Source organism: Carassius gibelio, chromosome A1 (assembly GCF_023724105.1).
Source record: "Carassius gibelio isolate Cgi1373 ecotype wild population from Czech Republic chromosome A1, carGib1.2-hapl.c, whole genome shotgun sequence".
NCBI classification, from domain to species: domain Eukaryota; kingdom Metazoa; phylum Chordata; class Actinopteri; order Cypriniformes; family Cyprinidae; genus Carassius; species Carassius gibelio.
Window position 1 is genome coordinate 6,377,252 of NC_068371.1, and position 18,975 is coordinate 6,396,226.

The 18,975-nt window shown below is 36.5% G+C and overlaps 1 protein-coding gene and 1 long non-coding RNA gene across 4 annotated transcripts in view; both read left to right on the plus strand.

The window, feature by feature from the left end:
- LOC127969488 (rho GTPase-activating protein 7) overlaps nt 1-18,975 on the plus strand; it is a 96,187-nt gene that overhangs the window by 40,767 nt on the left and 36,445 nt on the right. The gene's annotated exons all lie outside the window — the stretch shown is intronic.
- On the plus strand, nt 12,466-17,893 carry LOC127969729 (uncharacterized). 2 transcript variants are annotated; one of them, XR_008156344.1, is made up of 4 exons: nt 12,466-12,735; nt 13,162-13,199; nt 14,927-15,048; nt 17,651-17,893. It is a non-coding gene; the product is annotated as an uncharacterized LOC127969729 (long non-coding RNA). The 2 variants fall into 2 exon arrangements; XR_008156338.1 differs by lacking the exon at nt 13,162-13,199.

An 18,975-nucleotide genomic window follows, 5' to 3' on the forward strand; every position in this document is an offset into this window, starting at 1 on the left:
TTATGAAGATGAAGGAAATGCTGTGTCATTCTTGTGGTCTTTTAAAGATGTCTGAATATTAGTGCCGGGAAATCATTCACAGTCATAAGTGATTTATTGTGTGAGAGTGCAAGAAAGTAATGGAGAGAGGTGGATCAATTTCTTGTGTTTTTATACCTGTGCACATAAGGTCTGGTTTATAGTACCTCAAGTCTTAGTCTGCTAGGAATGCATCTATACTTCCTTTCTGCATTAATGTGCATTAATGTCAAACAGTGAACTATCACCAGAAGTGTATATATATATATATATATATATATATTTATATATGTGTGTGTGTATGTACTGTATGTATATGTATATATATTCAGGGTATTTTATGTCAAAACATAAAAAATGGGTAAGCTGTCAAAGCACTAGTCAATCTAGACGTTTACTGTTGACCTGTCGGTTACTTCTGACAGACCTATCCTAGGGGCAGCTGTGGTTTAATGGTTAGAGACTAGTTATCCGAAGGTCGCTGGTTCGAGTCTCTGTGCTGGCAGGAGTTGTAGGTGGAGGGGGAGTGAATGAACAGCACTCTCTTCCTCTCTCAATACCCATGGCTGAAGTGCCCTTGAGCAAGGCACTGAACCCCTGGTTCCTCCCCGGGCGCTGGATCTATAGCTGTCCACCTCTTCCGGGTGTGTGTTCACGGTGTGTTCACTTCTCACTGCTGTGTGTGTGCACTTGGATGTGTTAAATGCAGAGCACCAGTTCCAAGTATGGGTTACCATACTTGGCAAATGTCACGACTTTTACACTTTCACTTTCACTCATTAATATCTTGGGTAAGTTCATGCAGGCCAAATCTGCACAGGTTTAGCGCAAATACTGGACTCGTGAAACATCATGACATAATCATGAGTATATATAGAATGTGCAATATGATGATATATGATAAATGAGCCACGGTTTGAGATGTAGCTATTATTATTATTTACGTGGATGCAGAAAAACAAATATTAAGAATAATTTTGACCAGCAGCAGTGTGGTCTAATGCTTTATTCAAAGTATGGGCCGATCCTCTCAACATCATTACAGAAACAATCTTTTAGTAACATTTATTTATTTTAGGTATAAGGTGTTCTTTCCATATATATGTTTGCTGGGAAACTATTATCCCCTGCTGTATCCATCTTCAGTATAATTATATATTTGTAATGTAAACTTTTTCATCATTCACTGCACCTCCACTGACATGAACACATTTAACTGCCATACGTTACACTGTAAAAAAAATTGCCGTTAAATAACAGTAATTTTCTGGCAGCAGGGGCGCCAGTAAAGTACTGTTAATTTACAGCTCTTAACCATTAATTTACCACTCTTATTTTTTAACAGTATTTTACCGTAAATTCTACCATGGAAATTAACTCCACTCCCACTGCTTCAAACAGTTCGAGTTTTTAAAACTAGCATTCCTACGATGTTAGCACTATGAACTTATTCCATTTGAGTCCATTGAGAAGGAATATTTCTTAATATAACGATGCAAACACTTAATGTGCAGTAATAAAGTAACTAAATACATGACTTTTACTCAAATCACTGCAGCTCATTGTCAGCTATAGCACACATGTATGTGCTGAAGTACTTAACACAGAGATCATCACTGTATCAGCGACTCCACATTTACTGTCTTTATATAAAGCAGCAGAAAATCAGAAATTGTGGCTCATCATTGACTGAAGCAAAGGCTCTACTCTCCAGCACAATGGTGAACAACAAAACTACATTAAACTAAACGATTTCTCTTGTGCAAACACACATTAATACAGTCAAGTTCAGTATTTACTCTCATTATCAGTGTATGACTTTGCCTAGTTTTTTTTCTATGGATGTTCACAAATATTTTAGTTAAATTAACTTTTTTTTCATTTGGTAAATCTGACGTTTACATTTTACAGTATATTACTGTTTTTCCTTGACTTAACGGCAACAAACTGTAGAAAAACACTTTTTTTGCTGGCAACCATTAATTTACGGCAAGAAACAGTTGAAAAACAGTTTTTTACTGGCAGCAGGGGCGCCAGTAAATAACTGTTTTTCTACAGTTTGTTTCCTGTAAATTAATTACAGTTTATTACTGTTAAATTATGTTTCATGCTGTTTTTTCTTCATCTTAAATCTTTAACCCTTTAAACCCCACAAGAAAATCCTCAGTTTTAAATGAACACTTATAATGTGTGCACACTACAGAGTGTTAGAGTAACACTGAATCAGTGAAGTTAATGAGATAATTCGGTGATTAATTGATGATTGAGCATTAGTATAAACACCTGCAGAATCACTGAAGGAAAGGGAAACACAAGATCTACAAATGACTTCAGCCACAGGCTTAGATGAAATCAACTGAATAAAAGAATACATCAAATCTCTCAAGATCTGATTAAACAACTATTAAAACAGCTTCACCAGATTCACATTACTAACCAGACTGACTTTATTTCTGTCAGATGTCTACAGAAGAACTTATGGAGAGTTAAATAGGTTTAGGTGTTTTTTTTCACTACCATGATGGAGATCAGTGTTTACTTTAGTTGGGCTCTTGAACATGACTTTTCAACAACTAAGGTTTTTTTTAACATGCTGTAACAATGCGTCTTTGGAACTTGTTATAGCAAAACAAAAGTACACAGAAGAAAAAAAAATCTGATATTGTTGTTTATATATTGACAAGAACAAACACTATTATTTCTGATCTAATCCCGTGTCTCTTCTCTTATTGAATATTGATACTACAGAATAAGAAGGAACACTGCTGAGCCATAAGTTATAAAAGACTGTTGAGAAAATTTCAATCATAATAAAAAAAAAAACCTTTGCTGAAATTTAGACAGAAACATCAAGAATCAGCGTATGAATCACAACAATGGTGACAATCCACAAAATAAATGAACAGATCAGTTCTGAACATCACAACACATGCTACTAAAACTTAAAACAAATGCAAAATTATAAGCACATAAGAATTCAAGAAAATAAGTGAACAATTCAGGGGCATAATTTATTCATGCCCCAATGCATGCTGGGAGTCATGGATGAGTTTTATCCTGTGCTGGTACCCAGCATGCATTGCATCATAAACCTTTTGATTGTCACCATTGTTGAGATTAATATGCTGATTGTTGATGTCTCTCTTTCAGTGTTGTGAGGACTGCTGCCCAAAATATTTAAAGCTCAAAATTTCATTAAATCCATATCCAGATAATCACATTACCGTTCAATCTTATAAAATTGAAGAAACAAACAAAAGAAAAGTGTTATTCACTCATATATTTCAACACCAAATTATGAATTGACTATTATAGCAACAAGTCAGTCTAGTAGATCATGCCTGACAGAAACCGTCATAGTCACTTGACCATGAAGATTAATATTGCTGTAATAGATGTATCATAAAAATACAAATATAACAATGAAACAAAAGTTGAAGTACAAAAGTCAAGGGTCAGGAGCCCAACTAAAGCAAACACTGATCTCCACAATGGTGACGTCAGACGAAACATTAACATTATCATCTAAATCTCTGTAATTCTCAATAAGATCTTTTGATCTTTGATCTCTGATCTGATAGAAATAAAGTCAGTCTGGTTAGTAATGAGTGAAGTTGATAAAGCTGTTTGTTGATTGTTTAAATCTTCAGTTGATTTCATCTAAAGCTGTGGCTGAAGTCAGTTGTATTTCTTGTGTTTGTCTTGTTTCTTTTTTCTTCAGTGATTCTACTCATTAACAGCAGCTGTTGATCATTGTCTGAATTCACTAATTAGTTTTCATTCTCTCTGTTAGGTGGATTATATTAGTAAACTCATGTGGAATAGTGAATGAGGGTGTAGGGTGTGATTTGAAACACAGCCGCTGAGTGTCGACTTTGAACGTTGTTAATTTACGATATATAGCAGCAGGCTACCTTCTCGAAAACGATGAATATTACCCAGAATGCACTGTTTTACTGAAAAACAGTATGTTACTGTCGAAATTTGGCCGTTTTTTTACAGCGATTTTTAACAGTGTATGGTTACTCTTGTGAAAACAATTATTTTAGTTATTTTAATTATTCACAATATTTTTGCTTATAATAATGTCAAATGATTGGTCGTCGTCAATTTATTTATTTTTATTTATTTATTTTTTTTTTTCATTATTTTCATGATCAAGTAATAGTTTGAGAAGCAGATTTTAGGAGAAACACCTAAATTAATTTTAGGTGATCTCTAAAATTAATTTTGCCATCGATATGCATTGCTGGCTCCCCTGTTTTCTGATAAGACCTGGAGGATGTGTTCATGTTCAATGTGCTGGAGTGTCTGTGTACAGAACGTTCAGAGAGCTAAGGTACAGGTCATCTCTTTAGTGCTGAGCAAACACAAACACACTCAAACGAGCTAGCCAGCATCCAAGAAAAATGTGTTTGCCTTAACAAGCTGTTTTGGTGATATCTTTTTAGCTGAGCAGTGGTTAGTAGCTGCTTTTAGTAAGTTGCTGATTGGAGGCCTATAATTATCAGCGAACGAGTGGTCATTTAGCAAACTATCAGCTATCTCTGAAAGGTCTATCAGTCACTCATCTTTCTCTCTTTTCTCCTTGCTCTAGATATCTCTAAGCAGGAGCATAACAATCAATATAACTTCAACCATATTTACCAACCAGTAGTGTTGGTAGCAAAGTGTAGGAAAGTAAGTGTAGGATGCACGTTATTACAATTCTGGCCAATACCAATAAGAAAATAGCCAATATTAAAATTGTATAATATTTTGTTTAAACACATTGAAAAACAATAGTTCTAAATTCAAATCTAAATTCAAATATTTTAAAATGTTACAATACATTAATGTTACAATATATGTATTATTATTTTCATTATTGCCTGTTTTTATATTTTATTTTATTGTAGTAGCTGATAAATGGATGTTATTCAGATTGTATTCAAATTGTATTATTTTTCTAAATACTGTCTCAAAAAAAAAATAATAATAATAACTTTCTCATTGTAGATGCTTCAAATTCATTTGAGCATCACAACATTATAATGTACAGTATGAAAAGTGGGTATTCATTTTGAAATTGGATAGAGATTAGAAATGATGTTTTTAACGATCAACTTTAAATGAGCACTTCAAATGTTATCTAAATGTAAAAATGGAATAAAAAGAATGCATGTAGTCAAGTAATTCAGCAAATCATTTTGGGGGAATATCACGTCAGATAATTAATATTCATGAGCAGAGCTGGCAGGTCTTCTCCCCTTGTCAGACTGTTCAGACTCCTTTACTTCTAAATGTTTTTTTTCCCCCCCATCACCTCACTGTCTGATCATAAATCACCCTCGCTGACCTTCCTCTCTCAGCAAATATCTCCACATTAGCCATAACGGCCTCTCTTGAAGTCCTCCTTCTCCAGCTTTGGAAGACCTGAGGGTGTGGATTCCAGGTCAGAGGCCTGCCTTCTCCCCTTCTTCCCCCAGGAGCATTGGACAGGACTGGGGTGATTTATGTTAGCCTTCTCGTGCTCTTTTTCCACAGAGTGTGAAGGTATCTTCCTCTGACCTCAGCACCCGGAGATAAAAGAGAGGTGGAGAGGTGGGTTACAGTGGCCCATAAAAAGCTTCTCAAACATTTCTTCTTTTTTCCTCCTCATCCCTCCTTTTCTTCCTCTTCACATCAAAATTCATCCCCATCTTCTTCTTTTTTTCTGATCAACATCAAGAATGTTGTGGCTTCAGTAAGCAGGATGTGTGTAATTAAATAAAAATGTATCGGAAGTGACTGTGGAACAGAGTGTGGGTGTGGATAAATGACCTGTGTGTGTGTGTGTGTGTGTGTGTTTATGTGTGTGTAAACAAGCACAGCATATAGTCATAAAGTCCGAGGAGATTTACATTGGTCACATGTAGACTAAGTTTCTTAAAGGTACAGTGTGTCACTTCTGCACCACTAGTGACAACAACATACTGCAACACTTGCTCAACTAATGGTTTAGGTTTTAGTCATGGTTATTATTGTTAACTTAAACTAAATCTTTTAAAAGACTTTTGTTAATTAAAATTTAACTGAAAAAAAAAAAAAAAAAAACATTATTATTGTATTTCATTTAAAAATTTCTCTTTTTAGTTTAATTTAAGTTTAAGCACAAAAAAATACTAATTAGAAATAAAATAGCAAAATAACGAAATAAAGAAATGAATTCAAACAAAATAAAATAATATATAAATATTGCTAAAATATTTAAAATAAACAAAAACTAATCAAAATGACAACAATGTTATAAAATATTTAATAAAAAAATGAAAGCATAAACATATAGGTTAATTTCAAATATTCAGAAAAAATATAATGATTTATAAAAAAAAATCTAAACAGCTGAGGCAGAATTATTATTAATAAATTAAATTAAATAATAATAATATTAATAATACATTTATACTATTTACTTGTCTCATCATATGTTGTGTTTTAGTGCTTCTCGCCAGCATGGGATGGATAATGGTGTGCTGGTGTTGCTACCAGACACTGATTTCTTATTAATGTGTTGACTGGGGATTGAGGGTTGGACTAGCGTGGAAATGTTTCCTTAATCTTCTCAGGGCTCTACGTGACATTAGTATGATTTTCGCAACATACTTTCTCCACTAATAGATTTTAATTGGATTAGCTGTAGCATTTAGCGTCATAACCCAGCAGGCTTACGATAGATGAATGTTCAGATTGCCTTCAGGTCAGAGTTCAGTATATGTGATGTCTGCCTTCCAGGCAACCAGAGGACAAACCGTGCAATCGAGGGTTTAGCGCTTACCAGCTAATGGAATTACATAAATGGCTTTGTCTGACATTAATCATTATAGAAATCTTCTGAATGGGAGTCAGGACACATGCTTTCCATTACAAGACCGAACAAAGCCATGGGGACAGATAAATAAAAGCAAGCATAATTCTGAAAGAGACTCTTTATTCATAAATGTAGATCTTATTTTCAGATTTAATGAGATTAGATTGCATTCTGAAATCTGCATAGCTGTTTCCATCTCTTTTTAATGTTGTCTCAAGTGGTCTCCTTCAGGTCCAACAGCTTCATTTGTGCACCCGCTGTCATGCCGTGTGACGTTGCTGCTTCTGCTAGTGGCTGTCAGTCTTTTGTTTTTCTGAGTGGAAAGATCACCAGTGGGGAGTCTTGTTTGCTAGTCTGATTTAAAGGGTCCTTGTCACGCTTTAGCCCTCAGACCAAAGCCTCCTCAGCTGGGTACAAGCCCACTGAGGCCCAGGATGTGTGTGTTCATGCTTGCTATTCAGTGGAGAGTGAAAACTAGGGGTGTGATATTGTATTTTCAAGTTGTTAAGTGTTAAGTACATCAAAGCCACACGGAAGTGTCAAATTAGCCATTATGGCTTGATCTCTAACTTTTCTGCCTCTCTTCCTTCACATTCATTCACACACTCAGACACTTGCTCTCTGACAATTTCCATGGCATGTTGTTGATTCCCACAGCTGGCTGAGGCTGTAGTTTGAAGGCCTTTTTCTCAAGGTCATCCTCTTTCCTTTCCACCTGCTCTCCATCTGGCTTGCAGCACACATGTCGACCCTGAGTATTCAATAATTTACAGCAGCTAACCTGCTGTTCCAGTCTGCCACAAGCCAGTCCATGAGTCTGAGTCGTGCTGGTTCAGGAAATGACCACCGTGGGATTGTTTGGCTTCCAAGTGGACTAGGCTGGAAACCCTCAGGTTAATGCTGGGTAAAGCTGCATAATAGAACCAGATGAGTGTACCATTTAAAGCGCTGTGGCTTGTCTGTTCTCAGACAATAACAACCACATCTGCAGAGTCTCCTTCATCTGAAAAGAGTTTGTGCCTTAATCTACTTCAGTTGAACTTGTTTTTAAGTGTATTGCTCCGATTATGGCCACAGGGTATGTATCACACATCATTATAAAATTACCAAAACCAGAATTCACACACCCACTATCAAAAAAAATCAGTGGAGCCATGCTTCCATTTTATTTTATTTCATTTTATTTTATTTTATTTTGCAGTCATTTATAATTTGTAATTTACTTTTACATGTTTTTGTTATTGTTGTTATTATTATTATTATTATTATTATTATTATTATTATTACTATTATTATTATGTTTTTGTTTTTGTTTTCTGTTTCCACCCCTTTTTTATATTGTTCAATATTTATTTAGTTTAATATGGGTAATGCTTAAAGGTAAAGGAACCCATGCTATACCTACTATGCTAATAAAATAAACTTTAATGGGGAAAAAATTGTGATAAAGAAAAATCTTCTGAAGCATTTTTTTAAATTTCAGTCCCATTAGTGTTAATGATGGCTTATATCATAAAGAAAGAACAGTGTGAAGACGATAACAACCACATCTGTAGAGACTTTTCATCTAAAAAGAGTTAGTGCCAAAACCGTTTTTTTTTTTTTTCCTATTAATGCTCAGGATGTTTCACACATCATTATACAATTACTAAAACCAGAATTTACACACCCACAGTCAAAAAGAATTCCAATGGAATCATGTCTACCCTGTTAATTTATTTTATTTTATTTTATTATTACTTTAATTTTAAATGTTTTATTGTAATTCCACTTTTTTATGCGTTTATATTTTTATTAATTTATTCTTGTTTATGTTTGTATATTTTTTTTTTATTAGATTTTCATGTTGTGCCATGTTTTGTTGTTGTAATCTTTTTTTTTTTTTTTTTTGCCCAGCCTTTTTACGTTGTTTTATGAATTTTCATTCATTCATTCATAATTGAATGTGGTTCAAGGCTCTTCTCTATTGATAACTACTTTAAATTTAAAAAGTTAGACTCCTATGCTAGACCTGAAAGAAACACTAATGATGAAAATATTGCAGTCTTCTGAAGTGTTCTTGAAATTGCAGTCCCATTAATGTTAGTGATGGCGTATATTATCAAGAAAGAACAGAATGTCAAGACTCCATCTCACATCACAGTTCAAACAACCAAACAAAGAAAGTCAAAGCTATAGGCACTGTATTATAGACTCAAGAAGACAGATGACGATGATGTCATATTCAGCTGATGATGGGGCAACGGTTTTTGCTTTTCATACCAAGACTTTTGAACAGATCTGTTTATTTGCAAATAAAATCTAAGTTCATTGTCACCCACTGGAAGTTATGTGTGTAGAGTTCCACTGAAGGAGAACCCAGGCCACATAGGGACACGGATACCATAGAGACTTGGGTGTACATATATGGTTTGCCAGATTCTGTAGCAATTATTCATATTTGATTATGTTTATATGTGTTTGTGTTTGTGTCATGCTGTTTTCAGAATGTACCAAGTCTTCAGCCTTGAGCCATGTAGCATCTTCAAACACATTCTAAACACCCATCTCATTAAGCTCCAGAGAGAGAGAGAGATAAAGTTTAATTAGACCACAATCTCAAGGGAGTTTTAGTGTGTGTTTGGGGAGACGGGTGGTCCTGGAATGCGATGTGCATGTGTGTGTTTGCGTGTTTTATGTGTTTGTCTGTCTTTATACCTCCTCACCAATGCTGATGTTCACAGTTCTCTTATCTTCCACATGGTTTGAAACATTCCTTCCTGTTTTCTGTCAACGGTCCTGAGAGCCTCGCAGCTGCCACTATACAAAATGGCGTACTCTGCAATATACCCTTACTAGGATCTCAAACTTTTTTTTTATATATCATGCCTGAAAGATCAAATATTATTGATTCTTCTTCTTCCTCACCTCATTTTCATAGATAAACCATTGTGACATTTTTTCCAATTTATCAGTCTTCAAATACACATTTCTAACCTGTAGTCCTCTAACTGTAAGTCTTGTTATAACTGGTTTTAAAGCAGTAAAGCTTGACTGCCTTTTTATAATAATAATAATTGAAAATGATTTAAATTAGCAGTAAGTTAGGGAGCATTGCAGTGTTTTATGTTTAAGCAAACATGACTATGGGATGTGAGGGAGTACTGTGAGTGTTTTACTCTAATTTAATGCTCTCTCTCTCTCTCTCTCTCTCTCTCTCTCTCTTTCTTGCTCTCATTTACTCTTTCAATTCAAGGGGAGTGAGAGGAATGTTTTCATAAACCCAGTGACACTGTGAAACTCACACCAGAGGCTATTTGCTTTTATTTATTTTTTTATTATTTTTTTTTTTTTTTCACTTTTCCAACTCTCTCTCTTCTTTTCACTTTCTTTGTGTTTGGGGATCTTTTGACATTTGGTCATGACTGTCATGTTATATACATTTGTATTAACTAAATCATGGTGTGTGTGTGTGTGTGTGTGTGTGTGTGTGATTTGAGCTAAAGACATACGTTGTATGATACTATTGTCCGATTACTAGCTAAATTTACTGTAAGTGTAATGGTCTAAGGTTAAAATTTACTATTAAAAAAAAAAAAAAAAAAAAAACGGCTGTGATTCATCCAGTTTACCAACACCGTATTAAGAATCAAGTGTATGTAAAATTGTTGAATGGGGTCATTTTTATGAATTCAACTATTGTGAACTATATGCAAACGTCTTTTATGTGAAATATCTTGCTCAGGTCAATACTGAATAAACAATAACATGAATTTTGTATGATTCCTTTTATTTTGGTAAAAATATTAATATTTTGCAGATACTGCAAAGTACATGTGCAATTTTGACCTCAACTGTACCTTCTGACAAACTGAGATTTCTGTCTTTTTCTGATTTAAATACATAGGAGCAGTGCATGACTAGCAATGGTCTGGAAGTATTATCAAGATTGCCGCCAAGTGAACAGTCTTAAAATTAGTCATTCAATGTGCAATCATGATAGAATCTCAAGACAGATGTCTTCCTCAGATTTGACCCTGAATGTGTACATGCGAAGGAACTGAAATCTGTTAAAACCAATAAACGGAGGTCTATTAAAAGCCCCAGTAAAACAGGTCTTAAAGTGATGTCACTGGTCACTTATTAGCTCTGTCAACAGACCAATCCAGACATAGTCAGACCATTTAGACAGCAGTGACCCATCAAACACCCTCCAATCAGAACCAGTCTGGTCTGAAAGGAACCAATATATGAGTTCTCATGCAGAAAAGGCGTCCCGAAAAGTGGTATGCACAAATATTTGGAAACTGCGTTGGGTGCTTTCCGTGAAGAATGTCTGATTTTGCATCCTGTCTAAAAAGACCAGCTCAGCACCATTTTTAGAGCTGGATTGGCCCAGTAAAATCCAAAGGAAAATTTTCAGGGGTTTAAAGCATCTTTTAATATAAACTGACGCAATAAATATGGACATGTTTACTAAATTGTAGTGACATATCAGTTTAATTGCATTATTACTGGAACTTTGGTGATGTTGTAAATGTTCTTTTATTTAATGCTGTAAATGTTTAAGAGCAAACCTAACAGAAATGAAAAGTATTCAAGGCCTCCTTTGTGTATATTTTCAGTTTATAGCCAAACAAGAAGTTGGTTATAAGTAAAGTGACATGATGTGTAGCCCATACTAGGAATTTGCGCTCTGCATTTAACCCATCCAAATGCACACACACACACACCGTGAACACACAACCAGAGCTGTGGGCAGACATTTTTGCTGTATAGTGCCCGGGGAGCATTTGGGGGTTCGATGCTATGCTCAAGGATAGGGAAGGGAATCGTAAGAAATATTCCGGGTCCGGTTCCACTTAACGGTTCCGGTTCTGGTTCCGGTTCCAATTCCGATTCCGCTTCCATTAAAATCATTAAACAACTATTTAGAAAATAGTGGTAAGGAAAAATGCACAATAATCAACTACTCAATGCTCAATACTGTTTATCACTTACTGTCAACTTTATTTAAAGTTTGGCGATGTCAAAATTCACCATATATTACAGTATACAAATGTCCTTGTTCCGATTCCGGTTCCATTTAAATGAACTATTATTATGTTTTTTAATATTTTACCTTCATTGTATGTAGTGTTGCTGGAAGGCAGTAAGTAATTTTGAGTAATGCTATGCCATCAATCACCATATGCTTCAAAGTTGATGTTTTTTACACATTTTGCTTTTTTAATCAGGGATAAGCTGGTTGGCCAAATAGTCCCTTGAGGACTAAGACACTTGTTCATGTCCCTAAATTACTGTTATACTTATAACCATGTATACACACACTCCATAAAGCCCCTGTTTTACAAATAATAATGCAGTCAGGACATGGTGTGATGCAATGGGTGGTTTCCCTATTTTTAAACATTTAAAATGCAGAACACCGACGGAAGGCGGCTCACAGTGCTTGGTCACTTATCGCACCAGAACCATTTTCAGAACCAAAACTTAAACATTGCTCACGGTTCCGGTTCTTTTAAACAACAGAACCTGTTCTGAATAATAATCAGTTCTCAGTTCCCAAACCCTACTCAAGGGTCTCACCTTAGTCGTGATACTTAAGCCCCTTTCACACTGCCATTCCGGCAAATACATGCACTGTAAAATTTTTCCAGGATTTCACAAGATATAACTGTAATATTTCACAGTTAATTACATTATTACCACTTCACAGGCTTTAACTGTGATAATTCACAATATAATACCGTATTTAGACTTTTACTGTGAAAATAATGCAGGCGCGGGGCTTTTACAAGAAACTACTGTGAATGCCGTCTTTTTTGAGTGGCAACTGCGGCAGCGTCATCAGAGCGTCATCAGAGCTCTCTGATCTACGTGGTCTCATTCGGTGGATTCAGACAGCGGTAAGTGTTTAAATGTCAAACTTTATCAATTTGATGTTTTTTATATGATAGTGCATGTAATTTAAAAGTATGAACCAAATTAGCATTAGTTGTAGGTTCTGTTGTCATGTTTTTGTAACTTAGCTGGAGCAGACTCGCATCGACGTTTAAGCGCGCAAATTTGAATGAAAAGACGTTGGTTGTAGTGTTAATTATACCGTATTAAGTTAACTGTGAGATGTCTGATTAGATACACCGTCGAACATTTAACTTTAGCTTTACTTAAAGCTTATCTTAGTTAACGTTACTGTAGTTGGTTGTAGTGTTAATTATACCGTATTAAGTTAACTGTGAGATGTCTGATTAGATACACCGTCGAACATTTAACTTTAGCTTTACTTAAAGCTTATCTTAGTTACTCTAACAGCGTTCTCTCTTTTACCACAGCATTTTCTACATTGACCAACGATAAATAAAGTTATAAGGTAAGATGTGGCCTTAATGTGGGTATTATGACAGTTATTATCAACTAGATAAATTATGGTGTTTGTGGATTTGGGCAAAGGTGGATTAAATTCATCTCAAACTTTTCTTCCCTGCTGTGTGTGTGAAACGGAGCAACCGTTGTCTTTCTCGTCAACACTGAATGGGGAGCTTCATCCAGCTGAGTTCACGCAGCATTTTCAACCGCCATTTTTATTCGGATAATTTTCAAAATATTACTGTTATTGTGTCATGAAATGTAGTTTTAAAAGTATTTCAGGCGAGAATGTAGTTGTTTTAAACTCAAATATGCGGTTTATTTATAATGGCAGCGTCTATTTAAAAAATGTGTTTCGCCGATCTCGGAGATGAGCTCCATGCGATCAGCGGGAGCTCCGTCATCATGTATCCGCCGAGAGTAGCCTTACCTCGGCTAGATCTTCTGACATTTGCCGCTGGCTCTGATGTGTCTTTAGTGGTTCAAGATAAAATATAATTCGTTTGGGGTAAAATGAAACGTTTCTTATCTTTGGCCTATATTCAATTTATCTATTAATATGTTATATATATATATATATATATATATATATATATATATATATATATGTCATTTTTATTCATGTCTCTATAGAAATATGAACTTTTGTCATATAGCTCCGGTTGACTGCTCACTGACAACATCTGTCGTTCCTCCTTGTTGAATGAGTGGAGAAGGGTATTCCTGCACAACCGGAGGCTGCAGGAACATACTGTTGAATGAGTGACTCCTAGCAGGCTCCTGATTGGTTAACGCGGCGCGAATTGACGCCAAAGTTCAAATTTTTCAACTCGGGTGGCAGACGCGAATTCGCGTCAAACGCTAAATGCACAAAAAGCACCATTCGCGCTTAACGCGCGTTTCGCGCGAAGCGCTCTATTCGCGCGTCAATTCGCGTAATTCGCGCGAAGTAGACGCGCGAATGAGGCGAATTCGCGTCTTCCGCGCCGCGCTTAACGCCCCATTCGCGCCGCGAGACCTCCAGACGCGCGTAAACGCGCCTATGCATTGACTTAACATTGAAATCATTCGCGCCAGACGCTCTATTCGCGTTTGGTGTGAACACAGCATTATACGCAGCTAAAACGCTGGTGTGGACGGAGATATTCGTTTTAATTCTCCGTTTCTAAACGAAAACGCAGTAGTGTGGACGGGGCCTTAATTTGTGTGTCTGTGCTGGAGACCAGACCAGATTAGACCAGAGACAAAGCTTAAAAAAGTCAGAAACAACTAGAAAACTGGGTGCTTTGTGAAAAAGATATAAGAAATGAAATGTTTATCACATCATCTGTGAACGGGAAATAATTCTAGGAGGAAGAGTACAAGTAGAAACAGCCATAGGGAGATGGACAGGCAACAGGCTCTTACTCCATCCTCTGCAAACGGAACAAGTAAATTATGTAAATTGTTGTGTGCGAATGCTTTGCCTAGGTAAATCACACACCTCTACTTTGGTGAAGGTCTATTCTTGACTGTGTTTGTGATGGAAATGTTTTTCAGTTCAGTTCCATGCATTTTTTTTTCTGAATTACAGTACTTACACCTGAATTACACCTTTGTTTAAACTGAGCTAACTTTAGTTTGACTCTGTACTGCAAAAGCAGTGACCCACTGAAGGTGGTGACTGGGAACTGACACCTTTTTCATCACACAAATTAAACTAACAGGTTTCTTCTGTCTTTTTGTTTGTAGGTGCTTCTTGGGCATCAACCCAGAGACGGGCACAAAATCTAAGAGGCAGAGAGGTCACATGAACCAGCAAGTCTGCACTCTTATCAGGAAGCTCATTGACTTCGAATGGATGTCAATCTAATGTAAGCTGTGTTCCAATTTAAGAACGGACTAATGAAACACAGTATCTGTGTTAAAGGAACATGCTGACTTTTTGTGACTTTATCTTATTCCCCGTATCCCCCAGAGTTAGATAAGTCTATACATACCCTTCTCATCTCCGTGCTTGCCGTAAGTCTGTCTGAGGCAACCACCGCTAGCCTAGCTTAGCACAAAGACTGGAGGCAAACGGCTCCAGCTAGCATACTGCTCCCAATAAGTGACAAAATAACGCCAACATTTTCCTATTTACATGTTGTGATTTGTATAGTCACAGTGACTCTAACCATCTTCTAACCGTATACATACTGGGAACTATATTCTCAGAAGGCGAAGCACTGCTACTTGGGGAGTGATTTTCTCACAGCACCTGAGAAGCCCTGTGGTGAGGAGCAGAGAGTTTGCTCAGAATTGGAGTAAATCACTCCAAAGAAGTAGCAGTGCTTCGCCTTCTGAGAATATAGTTCCCAGTATGTATACAGTTAGAAGATGGTTGTGTCTCATATGACCTTGTTATTTGTACACACTGTGACTATACAAATCACAACATGTAAATAGGAAAATGTTGGCGTTATTTTGTCACTTATTGAGAGCAGTATGCTAGCTGGAGCTGTTTACCTCCAGTCTTTGTGCTAAGCTAGGCTAGCGGTGGGTGCGTCAAACAGAGGCACTCAAGGAGATGAGAAGGGTATGTATGGACTTATCTAACTCTGGGGGATACGGTGAATAAGCTAAAGTCCCAAAAAGTCGGCGTGTTCCTTTAAGCTAGATGTAGTTATGCAGTAAGAAGTTTACTGAAGCTATTAAAGGGTTAGTTCACCCAAAATTGAAAAATCTGTCATTAATTACATCCCCTCACGATGTTCCAAACACAAGAATTTTGTTCTACACAAATTAAGAAAATTTTAAGCAATCTGAGAGCTTTCTGATCCCACCTATAGACTACTATGTTATAACCATTTTCAAGTCCGAGAAAGGTAGTAAAACCATAGTTAAAATAGTCCATGTGACTACAGTGGTTCAACCTCAATGTTATGATGCGACGAGAATACTTTTTGTGCGCAATGCAATCACATGCATGATCGAGAACACATCACGTGAACAGCATCGGATACTGGCACAGAAAGGAAAAATGTTGAATAAAGTCGGTATTCTATTTTGTTTTGTTTTGTTTCTGCGCAGTAAAAGTATTCTCGTCGCTTCATAACATTAAGGTTTAACCACTGTATACATATGGACTATTTTAACAATCTTTCCGGGCCTTGAAAGTAAAATAATTGCTGTCCATGGAGGATACAGAAAGCTCTCGGATTTCTTAAAATATCTTAATTTGTGTTCCAAAGATTTTTGGGGTGAACTATCCCTTTAATGTGTTCTATAGTGTCTCCTGATTCAATGTAGAGTTTAGACAGACTGCAAAATAAATGTGTAAAATTAATTGTTTTTACGTTTATTTGATTTTAACATGCCTTGACGTCTAAAAAACGTCAAATATACAGTACTTTACAATAGTTTTAAGTGTAAATTTACATTACTTGCTACTGTGTTGAATTACTATGCAATTTAGCATGCAATTTTTGCTTAAAGGGTTAGTTCACCCAAAAATGAAAATTCTGTCAGTAATTACTCACCCTCATGTTGTTCCAACCCCGTAAGACCTTCTCTCATCTTCGGAACACAAATTAAAATATTTTTGATTAAATCTGAGAGCTGTCTCACTCCTCCATAGGCTTCTAAGGGATTGAAACTTGCTGGCCCAGAAAATGTATTAAAAACATCATAAATTTAGTGACTACAGTGGCTCAATCTTACGTTTACCAAGCAACGAGAATACTTTTTGTGCGCAAAACCCCCCCAAAAATAATGACTTTATTCCACTATTCATTTCCTTCTCTCTGGGCCTCGGGTGAATTCATGTAGTATAACAGCGTACCGCTTCTGTGTTATACGTCACATGCATCACACACATGACCAGCGTCGGCCAATAGTGAGCCTACGTGTGACGTATAACACAGAAGCGCTACGCTGTTTTACTACATGAAAAAACTCAAGGCCCACATAGAAGGAAATGAATTGTGGAATAAAGTTTTTTTTTGGTTTTTTTTACGCACAAAGTATTCTCGTCGCTTTATAAACTTAAGATTGAGCTACTGGAAACACTTGGACTATATTAAAGATGTCTTTAATACATTTCTCTGGGCCAGCAAGTTTCAAACCCTTAGAAGCCGATGGAGGAGTGATCCAGCTCTCAGATTTCATCAAAAATATCTTAATTTGTGCTCTGTAATTACTGACAGAATTTTCATTTTTGGGTGAACTAACCTTTTAACCTCAATCATGTTACTTTCAGTCCTGTTACTCACGTGAAAAATAATATGACTGGGTAAAAGTAACAGGAGTGATTAGAGTCCTGGTTTGTTGATTTAATATTAATTGAGAGTACTATTCACATTTTTTTAATAGTTGAAATTACTTAAATTGTAGACATTTTAGGATTAGTGTTACAATGCGAGCACCATACTTACAGGGAGTCAGTCCACCACAGAGTAACTTAAACTTTTTGTCTTTCTTATCTTTTGTATATAGTGGATATAACCCACACTATGCAGGTGCCAGCTGCGAGGGAAGGAGAGAGACACCTGCCACCCTCTCTATTCCCACCTTTTTGTCTTTTCTTACATCTCTCTCCCTCACTCTCTCTTCTCTGTCTCCTTTCTCTTTTGACACACATTCCTGTTACCCAGTGTCAATCCCTGTTGCCCAGTGTTTTATTCATGTAATTAAATTGTATTTTACTTCTAAAAAATAAAAGTTATGTCACTGTTTTTATCAGTTTTGTTTGGTCCATCATTTATGCTAAATCACAGTAATAGATAGACATTCACAGTTATGTACAGTAATTCTACAGCTGCTTACTGCTAAATTACAGTAATAGACACTAATTTCACAGTTAAATACATGAATTCTACAGCTGCTTACTGTTAAATTACAGTAATACATAGACACCAACTGTAATTTCACAGTTAAATACATTAATTCTACAGCAGCTTACCGCTAAATCACAGTAATGCGATGTCAGAATTACTGTGAAGTCACAGTATACAGCTGTCATTTCACAATAATTTACTGTAAAAATGTTACAGTAACTTACTGTGAAAGTCATGCAATTATTAACCTGCAATTTATTGTAAATTTACAGTCAAATAATTAACAGTGTGGGTAAAGTGTTTCGGCAATTGTTCCCGGGTCGCTAGATTTTGCACTTTCACACTGCCTGTGATTACCCGGGATATGTGCGTGCTTTCACACACAACCTGTAAAGGTCCTGTAACGACACGTAACATCAGGGCATGACGTGTAATGTATGAGTCGAAAACGTTAGGCACATAATACTTTCACTGAAACAAGCGAACGATCTCGGCGTTAGCGCGGAAAGTTAGGAGCTATCTGATCTCTTCTTCACTAGAGTGACCCGGCAATGTTCCGGCAATATGCCAGGTCGGACATGCAGTGTGAAAGGGGCTTTAGAGTGGAAGTGAGCACTGGTTATTCACTCATCCTACCTACAATCCCAGCCAAACCCTCAACCTTTGGGTTATAAGTCCATCTCTCTAACCATTAGGCCACGACTGCCCCCATAAACAACCGTTGGTAACTGTACATCACACCCATCTTGATTTTACACAAAGAGAGTCTCTGGGTTTCCTTATGCCTGTGCAATACTGAGTGTGTTTGTGTAGATTTGAGCCCACGCTACATACCCCACTCTTATCTTCTGTCCTTCATCTGTTCTGCTTTGTTTGTTTACCTGTGGTGATAGCTGAGACTGTGGGAGTTCCACAGCAGATATCAGGGGTCTCTGCCGTCTCAGTGGCCTCTGTCTGGTTAGGGGTCCCATGCTGAGTAAGTGA